This window comes from Aedes aegypti, chromosome 3, assembly GCF_002204515.2.
Source record: "Aedes aegypti strain LVP_AGWG chromosome 3, AaegL5.0 Primary Assembly, whole genome shotgun sequence".
NCBI lineage: Eukaryota > Metazoa > Arthropoda > Insecta > Diptera > Culicidae > Aedes > Aedes aegypti.
The window spans coordinates 116860630-116884886 of record NC_035109.1 but is presented as its reverse complement, the minus strand read 5'-3'; the positions used below and the strand labels follow the sequence as shown (position 1 = coordinate 116884886).

At 36.6% G+C, this 24257-nt stretch overlaps 1 protein-coding gene across 14 annotated transcripts in view; it reads left to right on the top strand.

Moving 5' to 3' along the window:
• The window catches only part of LOC5564339 (voltage-dependent calcium channel type A subunit alpha-1), a 481779-nt gene that overhangs the window by 172553 nt on the left and 284969 nt on the right, over positions 1-24257 (top strand). For all 14 annotated transcript variants that reach the window (XR_002502607.1, XM_021854669.1, XM_021854670.1 and 11 more), the window contains exon 3: positions 12058-12135. The gene's annotated coding sequence lies outside the window, so the exon portion shown is untranslated. The remainder of the gene's footprint in view (positions 1-12057; positions 12136-24257) is intronic.

Here is a 24257-nt window from a genome sequence, read left to right as displayed (position 1 = left end):
AGGAAGTTTTCTTTGAACCTTTGAAAGTTTAAGATTAAGTAGACATAGAAGGAACGGATGAATTCGCTTTGAAAGTATGAAAAAGTCCCATAATATTATTCGACTAATTTCCAAGCGATTTGCAAAAGTTCTGAAACCATCTTTCAATATTCGTTAAGGAATTTAACTAAAATTCTATAAAGAAAATCAAAAAGTTTGCATCAAATCTGTTGGAAAATAGTCGAAAATATTATGAAATAATAAGTTTTTTGGAAGAGTATAGTTAAAGCAATAAATTTATTCACGCTAAAATACTTGAAAAATTGAATCAAATTCAAAGAGAGAATTTATTGCTGCAATAAAAAGCTATTGTCGATTTTGTTACATAATTTTCACGCAAGGTTAAATTTCTGCCATTCATCTCAAGAAAACTTGGGCATGCCGAAATTCCTTGAAAATTAAACCTTATTTTTCGACAAAAATTCTCGCAATGTATTTTCTAAGAAATGAAATAATTTCATCTATTTTTTTTTCTGACATTATACAAGTATATAGTTGATGTTAAGGTGATTATAGAACGAAGCCACGTCTCCAAGACCAAACAGCGCTCCACGTTGAAAATTTATCCCATTGGTCACCATCAGCAAGTAAGCAATTTGATTGATTATAAACGCGAAATGTTGTCAGATTCACCAGTCTTGTGCACTTCAAAATTCAAAATTTGGCTTCGTTTTATAATCACCTTAATGTATGGATTTTTTTAATGGATTTTCATAAGGGAAATCATCATCACCGGACACCTCGAGCAGGGTTTCCTCCAAACACATGAGAACAACAACAAGAAGCTAGTTCTAACAGTAACCAATCGATCGACAGCCGGACGGTTACGCTTTCGGTTGTCGCGCGATTCACCGCAATCAGAACCGCCCCGCTGATGCTGTGTAAGACAAGCGAAATTTTCTCACTATAGCTGTACAACATAAAGTAACGTAGCTATTGAAGAGATTTTACCAATAACAAGAGTCATGTACATTTATTCAGAAGATTTTGCTTAATATTGAATTGTTTTTTTTTTCATTATCATCAAAAATTCTGGGGGGGGGGGGGTGGTAGATGCTTCTGGAGGGGGCCAGGCCCCCCTGGCTCCCCCTGTTCCTACGCCAATGACCGTAGCATACTGTTGGTAAACAAGAGACGCACCAGCCATCAGCTTAGAGTCTTGACGCGGTGTGTGGAGTTCAAAACTTCGATGTGTGAAGTGCACAACTGAATTGAAGGATCGATTTGATCATTCTCTTGGAGCAATTATATTGCGACAAACATAACGTCTTATAACGTCATAAAAATCAACACATTAACTAGCTGATCAGTTATTGGGGCACACTTATGGACCCTACACATCAGTGTTCTAGCAATTTTATTATGTTTTGTTCGTAATTCGGCCAAACGGCATTCGGTCAAATGACCCGTTCGGCCAGATGGCATCCGGCCAAACGGCGTTCAGCCAAACGGCATTTGGCCAAATGGCATTCGGTCAAATGGCCGGTCACCGGTTCTTTGTGGCCATTGAAATCACCCAGGAATGTTCCCCGGAGAAACCCGTAAAGTGGTTCATTTAAGTTTTTCTACTAAAACGAAGCATTTGACGGCTCAATCTACGAAGTTTTCTGTGCATGTGACCCATCTATCACAACAATGATCGGAAATGATCAAACTGGACCTCACACAATAATAAGTGAATTACCACTCTGGTTCTTTGTGGTCTCAGAAATAAACAAGAAATGACCACCGGGAAAGCCAGTACCCATAGAAGGACATTTCAAAACAAGTCATCCAACACCTCAAGTTCCCTGATTTTTTGAGCATGTGACACTGCAAACACTTAACATTTTGAGGATTTATTCAGTTATCAATTACTGCATAACACCAACAAAATAGCGTACCTTTTAAACAGCATCGTTATTTCAGTAAAGTTTTCTAAGACCCAACTCGCAAATGCTCAGGTAACCTGCGTCTGGAACAAGTTTCGTCAAGGAGAACCAATTTATTACCCAGGATTCCTAGAATTTTCCTAATAAATTCCCAACAATGCCGTATCGAACGTAATGTGCTTCCTTTTCAAAGTAACAAAAGCCTCATTGAATAACCTTTTCTTGGTGCTGATTTTCCGTTCAATTTCGATATGAATCCCGCCTTCCGCCATTTCCTCTTCCATCACCAAGTCAACATTTTACCCCGTTTTGTACCTGGCGACGCAGAGTTTGGACCAGATTGTTCCTGATTCGGTCTTTCCCAACGAAAAGTCAATGTTGTCGTGGCGACAAAATCTTGCCAAGAGGAAAGCTGCGTGCCAAATTGATACGTGAATCGAGTTTTTCTTCTTTCCTGAATAAACCTATTTTGAGAAAACCCGCGTTCAGAGAAGGGGCGTCACAGAAGAGCAACTAGAACAAATTCGAGGTTATTATTCAAATTCAAAAAACTGTGATTATTCATCCTGATATATTTTTCAAATAAAGCTTAAAGTATGCTGCATATTGTGTTTATATTGAGCAGACGTCAAGAAACATTTGAAATATGTAATACATAATTTTGATCATGATTTACCCAAAACGACTCCTGTGTGAGGCATTGAAAGGGGCCATGTGGAGTAGACTAGCCCTTTGACTGTTCTGTCAAAGCACTAGCAACGGAATATAGGATACTTTGTTAGCTTCTTTTTCTCATTTAAAGGGAGTTCGATTCAGCGCGTGATTGGAAAACTGCCGCTCAAGTGAGGGTTTTTGTGGTTGGCAAACGGGGGGAGGGGGGTTGGAAATCCGTTACGGCAAACCCGGCGAAGGAAAATCAATTTGATTCGGTTCCGGTTGGAGGGATACCTGTTGCCAGAAAGGCGCGCACCGTTTGACGGTTGGTGTGAAATGCTTCGCTCGATGAAGTTTGGATAAAGGATGACATGTGACACGTTGACGCCGGGAAGAAGGTTGCTGATGGTAATTGCTTGCGAAATAAAAATAAAAAGTTAAGGTGGCTGAAATTTAATTTTTAAGTTGTTTTGCTTGAATAGCTGCACTTCTTTTTTTTGTGATAAAAGGTCATCGGTGTTCGGCAAGAATACTCAGTATTGCTTTTCACTGACGGTAGTACTGTTGCTGTATGCAGCCCCTGAGACTCTGCTCAGAGGATTCGAATACATTAAAAAGACCTAGTTGAATATTGAATCACCCCAGAACAAGTACAACATTACCTCAAAATAGGTAAATTTACATTGCTATATCTCAAGATTGTTATGATATGCGAGAAACCGAACTTCAGCAAAGTTGTTCAGCGAACCAAGGACATTCGGAATGCAAACAGTATAGTTCGCAATTTTGCCACTAGGTGGTGCTAGTGAGTATGTATAATTGAGCGTGCTAAACTAGTTCTCTCTTGAGATCCACAAGAGATAGAAAACTCGAGTGTTTGGGAAAGTTGTTCCGGTTGGTGCCACTAATAAGCAAATAAAATTAAGAATTTCAAGCGATTTATATCTTCTAATCCAGATAAGAGAAAATTGGAGTTTTGAATATTCAATGATTTAAACCCGAATCACTAGGGAATGAAGTGAATCAGGACTGAACCACGAGAAAATTAAGTGAATCAGACCTGAAACTATAGAATATGATGTCATACCTGAATCTTTTTAATATGAGGTGAATCTGACATGATTTGTCAAAAATTAAGTAGACCAATTCAGAATCTCTTGAAAATGAAGTGAATCAGGCTTAAACTATTTGAAAATGAAGTGAATCAGACCTGAATCATTAGAAAATGAAGTGAATTAGTCCTGAATAGTTTGGAAGCATGAATTACTGAAAAAAAATCAGTTAAACAAAAATAAATAACATAAACTCGAAATGAATCAGACCAGAATAACTTTAATATTAAGTAATTCAGGCCTGAATCACGTGAATATGAAGTAATTAAGACATATCTGGATAAACCTTTGAAAAGGGCCCAAGAGGTCTTGACCCTTTTTTTTCAGAAACGTTGCTATTGAGCCCTTTTTATCCTGCCCACGAATCACTTGAATATAAAGAGAATCTGACCTGAATCGCTTGAGTATGAAGTAAGACAGACCTGAAACCGTTTTCATATAGCGAATCCGTCTCGATTATGAAGAGATTTCAATCTAAATCATTCGACAATTAAAAGCGTCAGATCTTAGTCAGTTGAACAAGTATTAAACATAACTTAATTACTTGAAAATAAAGTGAATCAAACCTAAATTACATGAATACGAAGTAAATCAGTCCAGAATTTCCTAAACATGATATTTAATAATCATCAACCATCCATAGCTTGATGTTCCACATCTCGACAAAGCGTTAAAGAACCAGAGTAAAATTTGGTTTTCTTGGCAACTTCGAACTCAGTAGCGTCAGTGACGTCCGAATTTCTTTCGCTGTCTGAACAGCTCTGTCGAAGACTCAAAAATATATAAATCAATCTGTTTTCCGGATGCCCTCAACTTTTTGCAGAACTTTGCCGAAGATTCGAGCTTTCAATTTTATCTAATTCCCAGGATAAATTTGATTAAATATGCCTACTAGTGCCAACCAAATGGTTTGCTTTCCAGATGTCCTTGACTCTCTGAACAACTTTTCCGAATACTTAATCTATCTATCTTATTTGAATCAAAAGTTAAAATTGATAACGAATCCTTTTTCGACGCAGCATGACGTTTTTGAAGCCTTAGGCATGATCAAAAATATCATAGGTATTGTATTTAAAAAAAAATATATTTATCTCTTGACGCTTGAAAAAGTGATAACTTATCATGATTATTTTTATCGACGGGGTAAAACCGCCCACCTTCGGGATAAAAGCGATCATCACGAATTTCGTACACAAATGAAAAAATATATCAGTTCCCAATGATTGTAAAAAGTATAAAGTTTTATAAATACTACATTGATTAACGGGGATATTGAAACATTTTTAGGGTTAATTAGTTAAAAAAAAACTTATTTTTACCTTGAGACACCGATAGTTTGGAAAAATATGCGGAATTTCCTTGTATTTATAACAAAATTGATATTTATTTTACTTGATTAGTAATGTAAAACGTAGTTACAACTTTTAAAATGGTTTGACATTTTATGTGGTATAAATTCGGGGTGGCGGTCTTACCCCGTCAACAGTGGTCGCTTTTACCCCGCTTGCGCAATTTTAACAACTATGGTCTCATTTCAAAATTAAATATTTTCAATTCATATTTCACTTCACTGAAGCATATTTCACATTTCTGTTGATGCATAGACGGGTAATTTTTAAGGTTTTACAAAAAAAAATCCCTTCCAAAATGCTTAAGTGAGCATCTGTTAAATTTAGATCAAATTCAATATCGACGAGCAGAAACTTTGTTTTTGATATTTGTTATGAAAAATTTCATGTAAATATGATCCTAAATGGTTCGAAATGTCAAAAATCTTATGTTTATGGAAAGTGCTTGGTTGACCTTTTAAGAAAACCGCCATTTTCATGCCAAACTGAAGGTGGTCCGTCTTACCCCGACGAGGGTTCTTACCCCGTCTTCCCCTAGAACCAAACTGTTTGCAATGCGAATGTCCTTATAATCAACTTTGTCGAAGGCTCGAACTTTCTATCGTATCTGGATGATGAGATAGATGCTTTTTTTTCAATTTCTTTAATAGTATCATTCCAAATATTACATTCATTTTTTCTTATATCTAGGGGTTCTGTGTTGTTAGACAACACTATCATCCTAATTTGGTAACACCAATCTAAGATATTAATAACATTTTGTTAACAACATATTACATTTCATTTGCCGTAGCAGTTTAGTTTTTTTACAGGTGAGTTGATTTCACCTGCTTATAAGAGGAAAAAAACGTTTTTAATATACTTAACCTAACTTAACCTAAACATATAACGCATTAATCGTGGCAATAGAAGATTGTTACGATTTTTGCCTGAAATAATTAATTATTTTATTTGACATTTGTTTCAATGTTTCAACATTGGATATTCTATGTAACTCATTGGTACTATACCAGGGAGGAAGCTTCAGAATCATTTTCAAAATTTTATTTTGAATTCTCTGCAGAGCTTTCTTCCTGGTATTACAACAGCTAGTCCATATTGGCACAGCATACAACATGGCTGGCCTGAAAATTTGTTTGAATATCAAAAGTTTGTTCTTAAGACAAAGTTTTGATTTTCTATTAATTAGGGGATAGAGACATTTTACATATTTGTTACATTTGGCTTGAATGCCCTCAATGTGATTTTTGAAAGTTAAATTCTTATCTAGCATGAGCCCTAGATACTCAACTTCATCTGACCAATTTATTGAAACCCCTCTCAGCGTGACAACATGTCTACTTGAAGGTTTCAAATAAAGAGCTTTTGGTTTATGTGGGAATATTATTAGTTGAGTTTTGGAAGCATTAGGAGAAATCTTCCATTTCTGCAAGTATGAAGAAAAAAATATCCAAACTTTTTTTGCAATCGACTACAGATGACACGCGGAGAGGCCTGTGTCATCCATAAACAAGAATTTTTGACATCCCTGAGGTAACTCAGGTAAGTCAGATGTGAAAATATTGTATAATATTGGTCCCAAAATGCTGCCTTGAGGAACACCAGCTCTTACAGGAAGTCTTTCAGATCTGGAGTTCTGATAATTAACCTGAAGTGTACGATTTGACAGATAACTTTGAATTATTCTAACAATGTATGTTGGAAAATTAAAGTTTTTTTAATTTTACGATCAAACCTTCATGCCAAACACTGTCGAATGCTTTTTCTATGTCTAGAAGAGCAAGACCAGTAGAGTAGCCTTCAGATTTGTTGGAACGGATCAAATTTGTTACACGTAAAAGTTGATGAGTGGTCGAATGTCCATGGCGGAATCCGAACTGTTCATTGGCAAAAATTGAATTTTCGTTGATGTGGGCCATCATTCTGTTCAAAATAACCTTTTCAAAAAGTTTACTGATGGAGGAAAGCAAACTGATTGGACGATAGCTAGAAGCTTCTGCAGGATTTTTGTCTGGTTTTAAAATTGGAACAACCTTAGCATTTTTCCATTTTTCAGGAAAATATGCTAATTGAAAACATTTGTTAAATATATCAACTAAAAATGATAAGCTACTTTCTGGAAGTTTCCCGATGAGGATGTAGAAAATTCCATCATCGCCAGGAGCTTTCATATTTTTGATTTTTTAAATAATAGTTCTTACTTCTTCCAAATCAGTCTCCCAGGCATTTTCGAAAACGTTCTCTTGATTGAGAATATTTTCGAACTCCTGAGTAACTTGATTTTCAATTGGATTGGAATAGTAAGTCCTAAATTAAAATTGTGCGCACTTTCAAACTGCATAGCAAGTTTTTGAGCTTTTTCGTAATTAGTTAGTAATAATTTGTTTTCCTCTTTCAATGCCGGTATTGGCTTCTGAGGTTTTTAGATAATTAGATTTTAGATAATTTCCAAAAGGGCTTAGAGCCAGGGTTCAATTGAGAAATTTTATTTTCAAAATTTTTGTTTCTTAATTGAGAAAAACGTTTTTTGATTTCTTTCTGCAAATCCTGCCATATAATTTTCATAGCAGGATGACTAGAGTCGGTTAAGACCAAATCAATCGTAGATGGATTTCTAGAAGATGAATAACATGTAGGGCTATCAGGGTATTGAATAGAGAAATATCGTGAAGAGCACTCATCAAATAAAATTCTGCCGTTGGAATTACTTTGAGCATTATTCCATGACCGATGTTTGACATTAAAGTCACCAATGACAAAAAAAATTGACTTATTGCGAGTCAATTTTCGCAAGTCAGTTTGGAGCAAATTAACTTGCTGTCCAGAGCATTGAAAAGGCAAATAGGCAGCTATGAAAGTATATTTACCAGACTGTGTTTCAACAGAAACACCTAAAGTTTCAAAAACTTTAGTTTCAAATGACGAAAACAGTTGATGTTTGATACGCCTCTGCATGATGATTGCAACTCCTCCACATGCCCCATCAAGTCGATCATTACGATAAACAAAAAAGTTAGGATCTCTTTTGAGTTTAGATCCAGGCTTTGAATACGTTTCGGTAATAACTGCTATATGCACGTTATTAACCGTAAGAAAATTAAACAGCTCGTCCTCTTTACCATTCAGAGAACGAGCATTCCAATTTAAAATATTTAAATTATTATTTGGATCCATTAGAAAAACGTAATCCAATAACAATTTGATTTGTAAATTTTACACCAACTTGGACTGCTTCAGTCATAGGGGTGGCTTTGAACATTGCATCAATCATTAGATTCAATTGTTCAGTCAGAAAATTAAAATCTGAGGCAGACATATCACTTGAAGTGGGTCCCTTTGATGATTTCCCATTAGAATTTTCGGTAGACGAAGAAGCTGAGTAAGAGTTACCTGTGGCGGTAGGGTTTTTTCCATTTGATTTGAAACAAGTAGAATGGGTACTCATGGAACGAATAGGGGAGGAGTTTAAATTACCTGCTAGGATATCGGCAAAGGATTTACCGTGGGTAGATACATTCGAAATTGAAAGATTCGAACGGCTACCCGACGAATTAAAATTAGTTTGTGAATGAGCATGATTATGATCTTTCTGATGGGTATGATTCCTAATCAAGCAATTGTTAACTGAAAAATGAGCATTGAGTATCGAATCTACCAGGCAAATTCCGGAAACGACCGTTATCGTAACGGATATTATCTTTCATCTGCCTCAATGACTGCACGAGCCTCAATGACTCTTTTGCGTGAAGGGCAATTCCAAAAATTTGACTTATGATTAGCCCCACAATTAGAGCATATAAACTTGGTGGTATCTTCCTTAACTGGACAGACGTCTTTGGCGTGAGAAGAACCTCCGCAAATCATGCATTTAGCATCCATGCGACAATTTTTTGTACCATGACCCCACTTTTGGCACCGACGGCACTGAGTGGGGTTCTGGTAATTTCCTCCAGGTTTCTGGAAATGTTCCAATGTCACACGGACATCGAACATAAGTCTTGCTTTTTTCTAAAGCTTTAATATTATTTAGTTCTTTTTTGTTAAAGTGAACTAAACAATATTCTTGAGAAAGCCCTTTCTGAACAATGTCAGATTGAGTTCTCTTTTTCATAATGATTACTTGGACTGGGGAAAATCCAAGTAAATCATTTATTCCATTTTTGATCTCTTCAGGTGACTTATAGTCACTTGAGAGACCTTTCAAGACAACTTTGAACAAATGTTCAGTTTTGTCGTCATAAGTAAAACATTTGTGCTTCTTCTCTTCAAGATGTTTGAGAAGCAGTTCGCGATCTTTAATAGTGTCCGGCAAAACGCGACAGTCTCCTTTCTTTGCGATTTGGAAGGAAACCTTGATTCCCCTAATGGAGTTCAAGATCTCCTGCCTAAATCCCCCAAATTCGGAACAACTGACCACGATAGACGGCACTCTTTGCTTCCTCACTTGAATCGAAGAGCCTGGGCTAGAGGCTGCTTCGATTTGGTGTTCGGAAAATTTGTCTAGAACATCGAACTGATTGCTCATTTCGATACAATTATCAACATTATTCATTTCAACCTTGGAAGAAAGTTTACATTCCGGAGAAACGTCTTTTCTTCCATTTTTTTTCACGTTTAGTGACAGGTTTGAATCCCACTTTGTTGGAAGGAAGTTGTTAATTCAGAGATTCACCCTTCCTTTTGTAAGTATTTGCAACCATTTTTAGTGAATAAACGAAAGAAGAAGAAAACCATCTTTTCGCAAGACGGTGGCCAAGAAGGATTACAACCGCTAGCTTTCGCTAACGGGTCTTACGAAAAATCAAAGCCACGGGTCTTCACAAGGACCTTAAAAGGACCAATAGTAGAAAAACAGTACTGAACGTACTTTTCATGTAGCACTGAGAAGTAATGATTTTTATCTTCAGGTAGTGAAACTTCCAAGAGCAGAGAGGATTTTGGATATGCACTCTTTCAAAATACAGCATTATCCACTTGATCTTCAGGTAATGATCACGTTCAACACCATCATAATCATTCTTTGGCGAACTTCCGTTGAGAATTTTTGAAAATTCTTATTGAACTCCCTTCATTATTTTCGATGAGATCCCTTAGGATTGCTGAGAATTATTGTGTATAACAAAAAAAAAATAAACTGCTGAAAAGGCAAACCTGTAAGCATAATCAAGTTTGTATTCAAATGGTTTGGTGACAGAAACCCATTTATGCTGCTTTACAATAATAGAACATTCCACGCTCGTGTACAACAGAAATCAATTTATGTCATCTGGATGAGCACGTCTTTGAAGTGTCCCTGAACTGAAGTGCAGACGTACTATTTGCACTTCTGGTGCATAATATTCAAGCAACAATGAAGAAAATGACACGCAAGCGTTGGCTACTACGCTTAGATGTACAGCAGTCCCCCGTCTAGTAGGTTTTTTTCATTGGCATCAAGAAATTCCATAATTGCGGTGTTTCTTCTTGTTGATACAATTAAACCTGTTGCTTCAAAGACTTACTAGTTGGCTATATTTATCCCAGTTTTAAAATCTATCACATTAAAGTAGCCTTCAGCAGAATGTAATCTATGTTTGACCTGCATGTTCGATGTATGACTGTAAACTGGTTGCTAACGTCTTCCTAGCTGGGAATTCCTTCAGGCATGTTGTCACAATGCTTCGTTCATGGTTGTTATCCATGGACTTTATGTAGGTATGACTTGGTCGTATCATGTGTCGTATGCATTCGTTGATTTCAGATGTCCTCATGCTTGTAAAGACCTTTAATAGTATGAAGTTCGCAGTGCTCGCTTTCTCTTTATGCTGGAAAACGTATAGTGAAAAGCGCAAGACCATATTCAACCATAATCCTGAGATAAATGCCCGGAGCGGAACAATTTAGCAAATTTCAAATCCGTGTGCTGGTTCTTGTCCTTTACCGTATCTTACGCTTAGCAGAACCGAAAGCGGTGCCACATTGTCATAGCTAATGGTTGGCGAAGTTCCATCATCGTCTTATTATTGCTGGTGCATCATTCCACAGCTGGATGACTGAAGGGCGGATTGCATTTATCTTCCCGGAATTACTGCACCGACGACCGTCACTGATTCCACTGCCAGTGCCTTACACCTCGAGACGTTTACAGTAGGGCAAAATTGTTCAAAATGCAATCATGGGGTGAAATGTTCCTGTTCGCATTTCTATGAAAATGATAAGATTTGCAGAATTCATCGGGTACTCCATTGGCTTCATACAATTGCATTCGTAGAAACATAGTCCCTTACTTAAAACATTACATAAATTGATAGCTTTTGGCGAATTCGTTCTTCTTCTTCTTATTGGCATTACGTCCTCTCTGTGACAGAGCCTGCTTCTCAGCTTAGTGTTCTTATGTTGACTGAGAGCTTTTTTTGCCAAAGTTGCCATTTTCGCATTCATATATCGTGTGGCAGGTACGATGATTCTCGATGCCCAGGGATGTTAAGGAAATTCCCATTACGGAGGGATCCTGAACCGACAGGGAATTGAACCCAGACACCTTCAGCATGGCTTTGCTTTGTAGCCGCGGACTCTAACTACTCGGCTATTAAGCTTAAGGTGACATTTTGAACCTGCTTCCCCTAAGTATTTGCATCTTGATGCTTCACTACTTGCTACCCCTCCGCTTCAGAGACGGATGTTTCTCATAAGTTCAAATAATCTAGCGCAATGCCGGCCGTCTAAGTGGTACTGAACAATGCTGAAGGACGTTTGCTCCAGTAACTTGTTGCTGCTAAGTGGCCGAGCTTGGCAGCTATCTCTAACCTGACTTATCAATGCACTCACAGAGGAAAGAAACGAAAAAGGATACGAGATGAGTTTACCGACTGTTGGCTATCTTTAAGGAGCAATAATTACCTCTATTTTTTTTGTTGGGGAAATGCTTCCTTCCTTAATCGAAATGATTAATTACTTTTTTTGCTTAGTTTCTGCAACTCTAATGTTCATTTGATTACTTCGGTCAAGAAAAACTTGCATTTAACTTATTTTTTCCCTTCTATTTCTTTTCAGTGTAAAAAAAATATGAGCACTCGCCAATGGATTAGTTGACAATAGGTTTCGAAACTGAGCACAATTTTATAAACAAAGGTAAGTCCATAATGTGCAACCGGCTGTTGAAACACCAAGTATCATAATAGTAGTTTTGATACAGTAGAGATTTAGATACTCTTTGTTTTACAAAAGGCATTGCCGTTGAAATATGTTACCAGCGAAATACCGATTTAAAACACTTTCTGAACTTCCTTCTATCTTATAATGTACGTTCATATTTGTTTGAGTGATTGTGTTGTATATAAATATTAAATCGTTATATGAAATTTGACCGTGTATAGTTGAAGTTTACAATACTTCGTTCATCAAATAATAATGTTTTGCATGAAAGTAAAAGTGACGTATTCATTTGAATTCTCTTAAGGTGAAGCGGCGTGTAACTCAAAGAATCATTAGAATCATCATTGATGTAACGGTAGTAGTGTCGCCTTTCCATGTATATTTTCAAAACAAACAAACAAAAAATATAACATTTGTGTTAAGCATATTTTTATGTAAACACATGGGAAATTTAGTAGATTGACGAGTATTGGAAATCAAAATCAACTGTTAAATCGTACATATCAAGAGAAAAAAATACAATTTAATGAAGGACAACGGAATTTCTCTGTTTTTTATTGGATTTATCGCATATTTTTGTTATGCATCGGTACGGTTTATGTTTACAAGGGATGACGGTGTTGCCAGGTGATTGGTGACAGATTTTTCTAGCAATTGTTATATGCTTGTTTCCGGAACAATTGCTGCAAATTATAAAAACTTATCATTTTGCAAATAGTTTTCCATCACAAGATCACTGATTTCATAAAATTTTAATGATTTTTGTGATCAATCCACATTAAATGCTATGATTTTACAGATAACAACTCTGACATCACTGCGCTCAACGATCGCGATGATTGTGCACACACGATAGACGCGTCTCGACGCATCCCGACGCATCGCACTGTGGAGCTTTTCAATTATTTTGGGTGGTCCAAATTGATAAACACTTGGTATGATTTTATGCTTCGTAGAGATGGTTTCTGTAATTTGAGAGAATCGAAAAACAAACAACGTATGAGTTTCAAGTTTCTATGCTTTGCCCAACCTGTCTGCACTGAAAATTAATACAACAGAAAAAAAGTTGGATATTTTAGACTATAAACACAGGCTTGTCTCAGTGTGCGGTGGCGGCGTCGATTCGCAACAAGTGAAAACCATCGCCATAATAGTTTTGAGTGATGCGGTTGATAAAACTTTATAAATATTGAAATCCCGGTGGAAATGTGTTCCTTTAAGGAAAGTGAATAAAAGATGAGAAGAAGTGTAGTGAACGCAATATGGAATCCAAAACACAAATGCTTGCCGCTGAATTACAATCGAAAAGGTAGGCACCTCCTATTTACCAGTGTAGTTGTGTGAGGCAATGAAATGCGGCATGAAATCGGAGATTTTTTTTGAGAATATAAATCTCATGTATATTGTCGCTAAATTGATAATGCTGTATCTGAAAGTGTTGATTAAGTATTGAAATACCACCTGAAGCATTTTTCTTCGCATAAATTATCCATTAAATCAGGTGATAAGCAGTTATATTTCATCGATGTTGCAAATACCAATACTATCATAACAATATGTTAATGATTTTGGAAGAAGCCATTTTGTGATGACGCACCAAAAGGCCTTAAGACAATCACATTACATATCAAAATACCATAGTCCGGGGTAACATTGATTAGTTTTTTCAATAGCTATTAAAAGTTCCATTTTAAAATGAATATGATTGTCCACATGGTTTCAATTTTTTTGGCATTTTTCATTGACTTGTCGTTCGCTTGTGAACACGAACTATATGCACGGTAATTCCTCTCACTCCAACCACGCCCACACTGTGTCGTTCCCACATGCCGCACGATAGTAGGAGCTTCCCGTTTCCAAAAATAGGTACCCCGTCTAATGGAATTTAATCCTTTCTCTGACAGTGGTCCTCCCGGAAGCGTGTTCAGTCCTCTAGCCCACGGTCTTTGTGCGGGCGTGCTGGTGTTCATTGTTGTTTCTGATTGTGACATGGCTTTTGCACTTGTTGCTTCCACTACGCGGTACGGTCACACTGCTGGCTCTGCTTCCCATCCATTGTCCCACATACAGAAATGTGTACACTGAAATCTCCATTGATGGTGAAGATGCATCGAAGCCAAAATTCAAATTTTCAAGAGCATAAATCTGGGGAAACAAACAATCACATATGTGAAAACTAGTTTCATTGTTCATTCCCGGCGGTGAGCAATTGCTAAAATTTTCAGCGTGAATGGCTGTCTGGTTCTCCAGATTTGTGCTCTTGAAAATTCGAATTTTGGCTGGGAAGTTTAAAATGCGGTTCAAAATTTATGGTGAAGCTTTCAATTTCACTCTTCAATAATTCATGGGCCATTATAACAATCCTTGAATATAATACAAATCACCCCAAAATGTTTTGTTTTGTGGAATTTGCTTCAATTCAACGAAAACGTAATTTGTCAGATTTTCAATTAGACTTACAGTGCCGTTCGAAAATCTTTGAACTATCCAATTATTCAATTCAACTTTTATATTGTTCTGATCACATCGGTCACACTACAAACTGTTACTCAATTTTCTATATATCAAGATTGCTTAATTCACTAAATTGAATTTAGATTTCTAAATAAATTTATCTGGTTAATATGATCGATATGATCTTCAATGGATTCGAAATAAAGTTAAATAAAATCTCTGTAATCTAGACTATTTATTCGGCAAAATGTGAAATTGTTGTGTGTTTTGATTCTGAAATAAGTTTAAATTAAGTTGTTAAAACATCCTCAGAGCATCTTAGCTACGGATTTTTGATAAAATTATAATAACGGCCCATCAACAGTTTTCATAACCCTTAAATGGAGTGGGTGGATGTCCTGAGGATGGTTTAGCTCATACAACATTTTCAAAAAAATATTCGTACGAAATACGTTACGAAGGGGTGGATGGGTGTCGAAAATGGTGAAACGCTTTTTTTCTGAGTTCATTTGTACAGTTTGTTTCGTCCTGTACACTCGTACAAAGTAAGTCGAATCAAGCCGTAGCAGCTGTCAAATCAACATTTGTTTTCATAGGTTAAGTCGCATAAGATCACAGGTTAGTTCTGTGGAAAATTTATACACTCGCATTGTATGGTATTATTCATCACATGATATATGCACGTATATCGCCTCCACTTTTATACGCAGGAGGCCTTCCGCGACATCTTATAAGTGAAATTTTGCACATACAAAGCCTCCAGATGATTTCGTTATACGTACATTTTGGTTGTCTGGGCCCCTGGCTAAGGAATCCCCACAAGTCTCGTTCGAAGTCTATTTAATGTCAAAGCTTTTACCCATCACATAAATAGAGGATTCAGTGTACCTCCCATCCGGATTCTATAACCTAATGCATGAAACCAGCAACGGCGATGACGACGACCGGTCGCCGGACCGGAACAGAGATGAGTTTACCGACCCTCCAACCACGACAGAGCGCGTGAGTTAGCTCACCGAGGATTGAATGAGTGCGAAAACTTGCACCGAAAGCTGTCAGAGGGTATTTCCGTTTCGATGGCATCAAGAACCGTTTCCGAGAAAATCGTTACGGCCGTTGCCTCGCGCTCTGACGACTGTTAGGATTAGATTTCCTGCGGTATACGAGGGCACTTGGCTAACGCAGCTAAATGAAAATTTGCTTTGACTTTCGAGTACCCAGAGAGATTAATTTACTTTGAACAGATTGTCGCCGTGGTGTCCAACTACGGCCAAAATGCTCGGAGATGACGGAAAATGGCAATTCGTTGTTTAGTTAGAAATGCTTCCCTTGTAGGATGGCGGTTGGCGTTAATGGGAAAATATTCATTAAAGGAAGAACACTTGACTCAACTATCTACACTTTGCATTCATAAATTTGGTTGATGCACAGCCACCATGGAGCACGAAATATTTTCGTTTTGGGACTGTGCTTGCGAGATTTAGCGAAAAACTTAAAGTGGGTCATGCATTTTAAATTTTGAATAATTTATAACTAGGTTTTAAAAAGAAATGCACGTATGAACTGTGAAAAAGCTTGCTTAATGAACAAGACATTGGGCTGGGGAAATGTGAAGGGATGATTAAGGACTGTTCATTTTATAAAGTGGACACCTTGTGCATGCTGTATCTTTCTTATAAATCAATGAAATTTCAATCGGTTTTTTGCACATCGTTCGACTAGTATTGTACAATGTTGTGATAATAAAAATTCTCCAAAATAATTAAATTTCACACGAATATGGAACAACGATTAGATCGGTCGATTTTTTGAGGTTATCAAAATCAATGATTGTAAGAAATTGGCTGGAAAACTCAATAATTTATATTTTCTATTTTCAAAAAAGGCTTGTTCTTCGAAAGCATCATCAATCAGAAGCCTGATGGAAAAAATCAAGTTATTTTTGGAGCAACAATTTTACAGATATAATAAAATCAATTTTCCGTATATTTTTAAAGAATTTTTTTTTTAAATTTGATGGGAATTGGTATGAGTAGAATTTTTTGTGTAAAAGTACGTCCTGACGGAAGTATTAATATGAAAAATAACTTACGCCTTCATAGAGTTACTTAGTAAGTCCCCACGTCACATTCAAAGCACAACAGAAACACAATTGTTTTATTCTTAGAAGACCTATCAAAGTACATTGACAATCATCAAAATTGGCAACACTGCTGTAATTAAATCGATTTTATTTTCCACATATTATTTTCATAATATGTTATTCTGAGATTACCAATTGAAAAATTCGGAGAAAACTGTTTACAATTTGTTGTAGATCGATAAATATGCGTACATGATTTTAAAAGTATGAGACTTTTTAGTAAAACTACCATAAACAGTAAAATTTATACTTAAGACTGTAGTTTAATCTCACGATTTAGCTTTCGTTTATACTAATATAGTTTCTTTAGTAATCCAAACTAGTTTTGAACACGCTTTTTACTTTTCTCTTTTGCTGGGAGTGAAAGGATGGTGTATCAGCAAATTTGGCCATAAATGGGTAAATCACTAAAGTTACCTAATGTCATAGAATGGTGGAATATTATTGATATTTTTGAAGCTTTATCTTTAGTAGAATAGTAAAGGATACAAACATACAATTTGTTCATAAAAATAAGGATTTTTGTTTTGCGAAAAACAATGTTAAACTTTTAAGAGCTTTTTTTTAAGAGTTTTTGGAAAAACTATTTAGCTCTTCAACCAAAAGCATTTTCAAAGATTTTATATTTTCATAGCATTTTAGAATAATAGGTCAACGATACACAGAAAACCGATTACGATTTTATCAATAAATAAAAAAGATATAGCATAAACAAAGTGTCCACTTTATAAAATGAACAGTCCTTAGTTGGATGGCTACTTAAGGTGAAACATCTCGAAACCCAAAGATGGCCGTCACAATGGCCGACTTTTGACCCTACTCGCGTTTTCAAAGGCACTAAACTGGAAAAATAGTAAGCAAACGTGCCTGATCTTCTTAGTTTAACCTTGTTGCTAGTGCACATAGCCAAAATAAAAAGTTCACTTTTGTTGGATGTTTCCTTCGCGAGAGTAGTGCCTTTGAAGTTTTAGTGCAATCTTTGAATTTAGATTCCAAACAGATTCACCTTAAGAGAGTTACAAATAATTTTATAGATATCGCAGGAAGCTGAATCATGTCAGTGGGTCAGGTAATTGCCATAGCAGGTTTTTTTCATGTAAGGGACGGGGCTGGAATTGCACTTATGATATTCTGCTTAGTAAGCAGAAGCAGTAGCTATTAGACCACCAACCCCGTGTTGTTATGAGTATTTCCGCTCTGGAAAGGTCCTTGACCGATGGGATTCCAACTCATGTCTCTTAGCTTGGTCTAGCCGAATAGCTGCGCGTTTATCACTACGGCTATCTGGGCCAACCTTCTGATCAGGATAGACAATCTTCGCCATCAAATGTAAAAAGCCGACGACGAAACTGAAAAAAGAATCGTCTTCGTCACTCAATCAGCGTTGGATGACTATTTGCTGCATTGATCCCGTCACATAGGCTTTGCCTCATGACGAACAAATAAGCTTCGTTTTGGTCTAATCTTCGTTAGGGAGCTCTGAGCTGACTAAAATCGGCCATGAGGAAAATGGGTTCAATCGCCAATACAAGCAATTCTGTGATGACATTCGTCGTTTGATGCGTAGCAAGCGAATATACAATAAACGCCTTCTTCTTATGAGAAAGAGGAGCAAAAGAAACGAAGAAAAAATTGTTCGTTGACTATTTTGAATTGAAGTAAGACGTGGATTTTTTCGTCAATGACGAGACGGCAAGCTGCAAGATTTATTATACTGGAATCAGTCGGTGACGAATTTGACGATTGTCAGATTCGTGACACCCATAAATGTTCACGCTCGTGCTCATGCTTCAAAAACTTTAATTTTTTCCTTCTTTGTCTTATATCTGGCTTTACAATCTTACTAGGACAAAGCATTCTTCTCATCTTAGTCTTTTATAAGCACTTCCACAGCTGTTTACTGGAAGTTTCCTACAATATTCTGCGTACAATTTCCACGCCAATCACACCTGACTCTCATACTCCAAGCGTTTGCTGCAGTTTGTGTAAAGTTGGGAAAATTTTCCGCCATTTAATACATCACGGCTTATGATAGTGACAGTTCTGAAAGTGTAAAGATGACATGTAAAGTGTAAACGTTTGTTCGTTCCCTTTTCCCACATTGTAAAGCGGCAAACAACCGCTTTCTCAAACAAAAAAAACATTTTCCAACTAGCAGCCATCATCGTTCGTTAGCGACTAGGAGGAGGGTGCCGCCAGCATTGTTCCCATCTTGTCGAATGCCTGAGTAAAGTTGTTCCGCACCGAGTCCATTAATATTAATTCCGTGATATAAGTTAGAGAGCTTTTAAACGAAACCAGTGGAAACAAATTGTTTCTTCCTTTTCGAGGTGCTCCCACCGGGGTGAAGTAGTACCGTTACTTCGGGTGAAATTGATCACCGTGTCACACGATTTTACTGCTTACTAATGGAGCACAAATTAGTGTAACCTTTAGTAACCGAATGTTGTTTGTCTTAACTATTGTTGCGTGCGTTTTTTTTTGAGTTCTTTTTTTTGTTGATCGTCCTTTAGATCATTTTTACGGAAATACTGTAAAATTTCAGAATAATGTTCCGTGTGATATTGACAGACATCCATAAGCTTGTAGTTCTAAAAAAGTATTTCAAAATGGGGTCAGCCTAAAAGTTTGTTAGGATGCTTTAAATATATCCTCAAACAGGTTTAATCATCGACCAGTTTGTTCTTTTTGTCGAAGTAATTGATATTTTGTTTTTTTTTATTGAAAATCGACTATATTTAGGAGTTTGTGTGAAAATCGTACATGTTTTCCAGCATTCAGTTGTTCAGCATTGAGAAAATTATAGATACAGACCTTAAATTTCGCGAAAACTGACCAATTTAACCCAAAATTACGGTATCCGGTTTTCCCTTGACGTGGCGCACAGGTTTTGGACTGAAAGCTAGCAATTTTAAAAGCTCTGGAAAAAGGAAGGCAACAAAGCTGGAAACCATAAGCAATCATAAACCGCCATCATTGTGTCCTGACCTTTTTCACACCTTTTACAGTTTCTATAATGTGAGCATGGCTGCGGAAGGGTGGTTTGCAGCAACTCAACAGCGAGTGTCACTATCACAGTTACGTTTCCAATATTAGTTAGGGGCTCAAGGCTGTGGCAAAATATGTTCTTTCGTTGACAGCTAGTTTTTCTCGGTTAAATTCTACAAAGCTGTAATTTTGATTAATTGTAATAAATATAATAGTTATAATTATTCATGGCTTCGTGTAAAGTATCATATTTAGATCAATCGGTTGCGGGCACTTCAACCGCTAGCTGTCGATGTTATTAAATAGTTTTTATTATTAAGGGCTGATAATTTTATAAAGTGGACGCCTTGTTTATGCTTTATTGTTTAATTTGTTGATAAAATCGTAATCGGTTTACTGTGCATCGTTCAACTTTTGTTGTATAATATTATAAAAATATAAAATCTTACAAAATTATTTTGGTTGAAGAACTAAATATTTTTTCTGAAAACTTTTAAGAAAAACTGTTCATCAAAGTTTAGCATTATTGTTCGCATAACAAAAATCCTTATCTTTTATGAACAAATTCTATGTTCGTATCCTTTACTATTAAAAAAGACAATTTACACCGTCTTCAGCCATAAGGCTGCACAGACTGAACATAACTTACATTAGACAACGGACACACGGAACGACCAGTGGACCAATGAAGAATTTTTCGTTTGACGAAATGTTTTCTCCGACTGGGGCGGGAATCGAACCCACACTCTGTAGCACAATACGCCTAAACGACTGACGCCGCTAACCGCTTGGCTACGAAGCCCACATTAACTTTACTATTACTTCATTTTGGCCATGTAAACATGACGTCATGTAAATTTAATTCTGAAATCATGTAAAAATGTGTGATATGTCATGTAATCACTCAGGATCCTGCTGGATTACATAACATATAATCGAAGTTTACATGACATATCATGTAAATATCCATGATATCCCACGCTCCAATTATGTGCATTATATGTCTCAGAAATTTACATGTTTCGTTCGAACTGTGTACATTATGACGTGTGAACTCAATAATCAACTCTATAAAGGCGTAGGTTATTTTTCATATTAACGCAATGTTAGTACTTCTGTCAGAACGATCTTTAAATTTAAAAATTTTACTCACATCAGTTAAATGGAAGCTAGAATATTTGCTCTAAAAACATCTATGAAAAATAATTTCATGATGCTTGGAAAATTTTTGCTCCAAAAATAACTTTAAATTTTTCAGTAGGCTTCTGATTGATGATACTTTTGACGTTTTGACAAGCCTTTTTGAAAACAAGAAATATTGATTGTCAAATTTTCCAGGCAATTTTTAATCATAATTGATATTGATAACCTAATTATCACAACATTGTACAATATTGGTCGAACGATGTACAGAAAACCGATTGCGATTTCATTAATAAATTGAAAATATATTGCATGTACAAGGTGTCCACTTAAAATTGACCAGTCCTTACTATTACTACTAGTAATACTTTTAATTTATTGAGCTTCAATATTATGACCACACGGACAAAAACGGATAATATAAGGGTCATGTTAACGATGAAGGATGTATAGAAATACAGTTTGCTCTGACAATCATTCCCCTGACCGTTATTATAAGAAAAAAATCTCCATCATATCTGTGCTCGCCAGTCGTTTTGTATGGCTAACCTGCAAATCTGGGAAACTTTTTAAAATGAATCGTAGGGCCCGTTTTGAAGCTAGGTTCTTTCGATGGTATAAGTGGAAACATTGAAACGAATGTTCAACGACAAACCATAATTTCAAGTATTAGAAGTTTTCTAGAAATAACTGATTTTTCAAAGGCTCAAGCGCTATAAGGCAACACAGAGCCAATTTCATTGCGTGACAAAAGTCGTTTTTGTGGCATAACTTCAAAGTTGTTTGATAAACCCATGTACTCACGATTCATTTTACATGCAACTCAAGAGGATCATTTTATATAACAAAGTGCAAGTATACCTTAATGAATGCTATTGGAACTCTCTGGGATCACATTTTTATTACATAAGGCCAACAGACAACAATTACTGCAGAAATGATATAGGCTATCAAAACATCAACCACGCTGTGAACATCGTAATTCATCAACTGTTGAATGAGCTTGACTGATTGATGCTACTCTTGACTTTTTATGGATTAATCTGAAATATTTGATAGATACCATTGTATTTTCAGATCAGCATGGGTGAAACTATGATTTTACAACCAATGTGATGCTTTAGGCATCAATCTTTTCAAAATTTAATTTATGAAAAGATTGTACAACATTGAATTAGTCTGAAATCAAAACTAATCTTAGTTAAAAATCGTTTTCTCCAATTTTTTCCTCAACTCATGTATAATATAATCTACGCTTTACCATAACTTTATTAAGAGTAAACCGATTTTGAATCTTTTATTATTTTTTTTAAGGTAGTTTAATTTTTTCGAGCTGTAATAACATTACATTTAATTAACTATTGGTAAGACTTTCTTATTTAACAAAAACATGAATTTTTGACGATTACTACTTTTTTTACATTTATTTGCTAGGTAAACAGTACATAATATTAAAGCTAAAATTATTTTTTTTCTTTTTTGTTACTTCATACTTGATGCGCTACAATTCACTACGATGAATCTGCGCCGAATGGATGAGTCTTCTCCACTGGACACGGTCTTGGCCAATCGCTTTTAGTCGCCTTGAACGTTGAGTGCCCTTAATCCTCCTCACCTGCAAAAAGTCATAGTGTGCGCGGCCTACAACGAAGCCGGTGGCCTTGTCCGAGTTATCTGTTGAATATTATTTTTGCTTGTCGTTCTACCGGCTTACGGGCAACGTGACCAGCCCAATGCAGCCTGCCGTGTTTTATGCGCTTGGCAACATCCACCTCCTTATACACTTGGTACAACACGTGATTCATGCGACGCCGCCAGATGCCGTTTTCTAATTTATCGCCGAGTATTGTCCGCAGTACTTTACGTCCGAACACCCCGAAAACTCTCCGGTCGACTTTCTTCAATGTCCATGATTCATGGCCATTTAGGGCAACCGGAAGGATCAGTGTCTTCTATAGCGCGAGTTTAGTTTTCGTTTGTAGGTTACGGGACTTCAGCTGGTTACGTAACCCATAGAAAACCCGACTCACAGCTGCAATACGTCTTTTCACCTCGTGGGTAACATTAATATCGCACGTTCCTACTTTTCCAAGGTACACAAATTTTTCCACCACTACAAATTTATCACCACTTAGCACCATATCGCTACCACTAACACGTCCGGACCCACATTGACCACCATCTATCATGCACCGTAATCCGGGGTATCATTGATCAGCGGGGTAACATTGATCGGAATGACTCACCTCATCAAAAGTTCGTATTATCATTTATTGATGAATTATTTCCATACCATTAATGGTGTTTCTCTTTCTTTTATTCATGAGCTAATAAAAGTTAATATTTTGTTAAAATTGCGTTTACCTTATGCGTAAATCTGGCAACTTTTCGAAATAATGGTTTCAATTGTTAAGGATGATACTACCGAAGATTCATGTCCCACATAAGTTCTGCATACGATATGAGCAAGCAAAATGTGATTCTTACTAAAAATTACATCGCCGAAAACGATTCCGTTGTCAAAACTTTTATAAGTATGCTCAATTAGGCAACATTACCCAATTAGGCCGGAACAAATGTTAAAATCTTCTTTTGTCACCTTCCATCAAAATGTGTCGAGGGGGGGGGACAAAAAATAATAAAATGGAAATTCAGGGAAATTCATCATTTTTTATTCTAATATGGTGAAGAACCATCTTTTGTCACATATATCCGTCAAATCAAAATGTTTGAATAATAAACACGACATTTTTTTATTGTTAAGGGGGGTCTGTAGCCTTGAGGTTACGCTTTCGCTTCATAAGCGGAAGGTCATGAGTTCGATTCCCAGCCCCTCCACAAAAAACCCGTCCAGCCACCAGAAGACGCCCCACGGAGGACCGTGCTTTGGGGGCACATCCATCCTCCGTCAGTATCAGATGGTGACTGAGACAAACTGACCCTCTTCGCAGGCAGCTAGCCTCACTAATAGCAGAGCTCTCTCCTACCTGCTCGGTGTTAGAGTAAAAAGAGTAGGAGAGAGTGAAACTAGATGTAAATATAGATAAGTTAAAAATAGATCTGTATCGATAAAGAAGCGACAGATCAACTGAGTCCGGCACAGTAGTGGCCACGAGCCCGAAGTGCCTATAAAAAAAATTTCATTGTTCGCAGAGGCGTCTGGTCAGCCTGTTCAACCTGTTCATTGAACAAGTAGACCATTTGAATCAAAATCGTACAACTAATTTAAAAAAGTAAATCAAATTCAACAAATTTTAAAATAGCATGAGTGTGGGTTCATACGTACTACATAGAAAGTAGCATAACAATTGTCCCAAGGCACCAAGAACGATCGCGTAGTGTGCTGAGTTCACGCACCATGTAAAAAGCT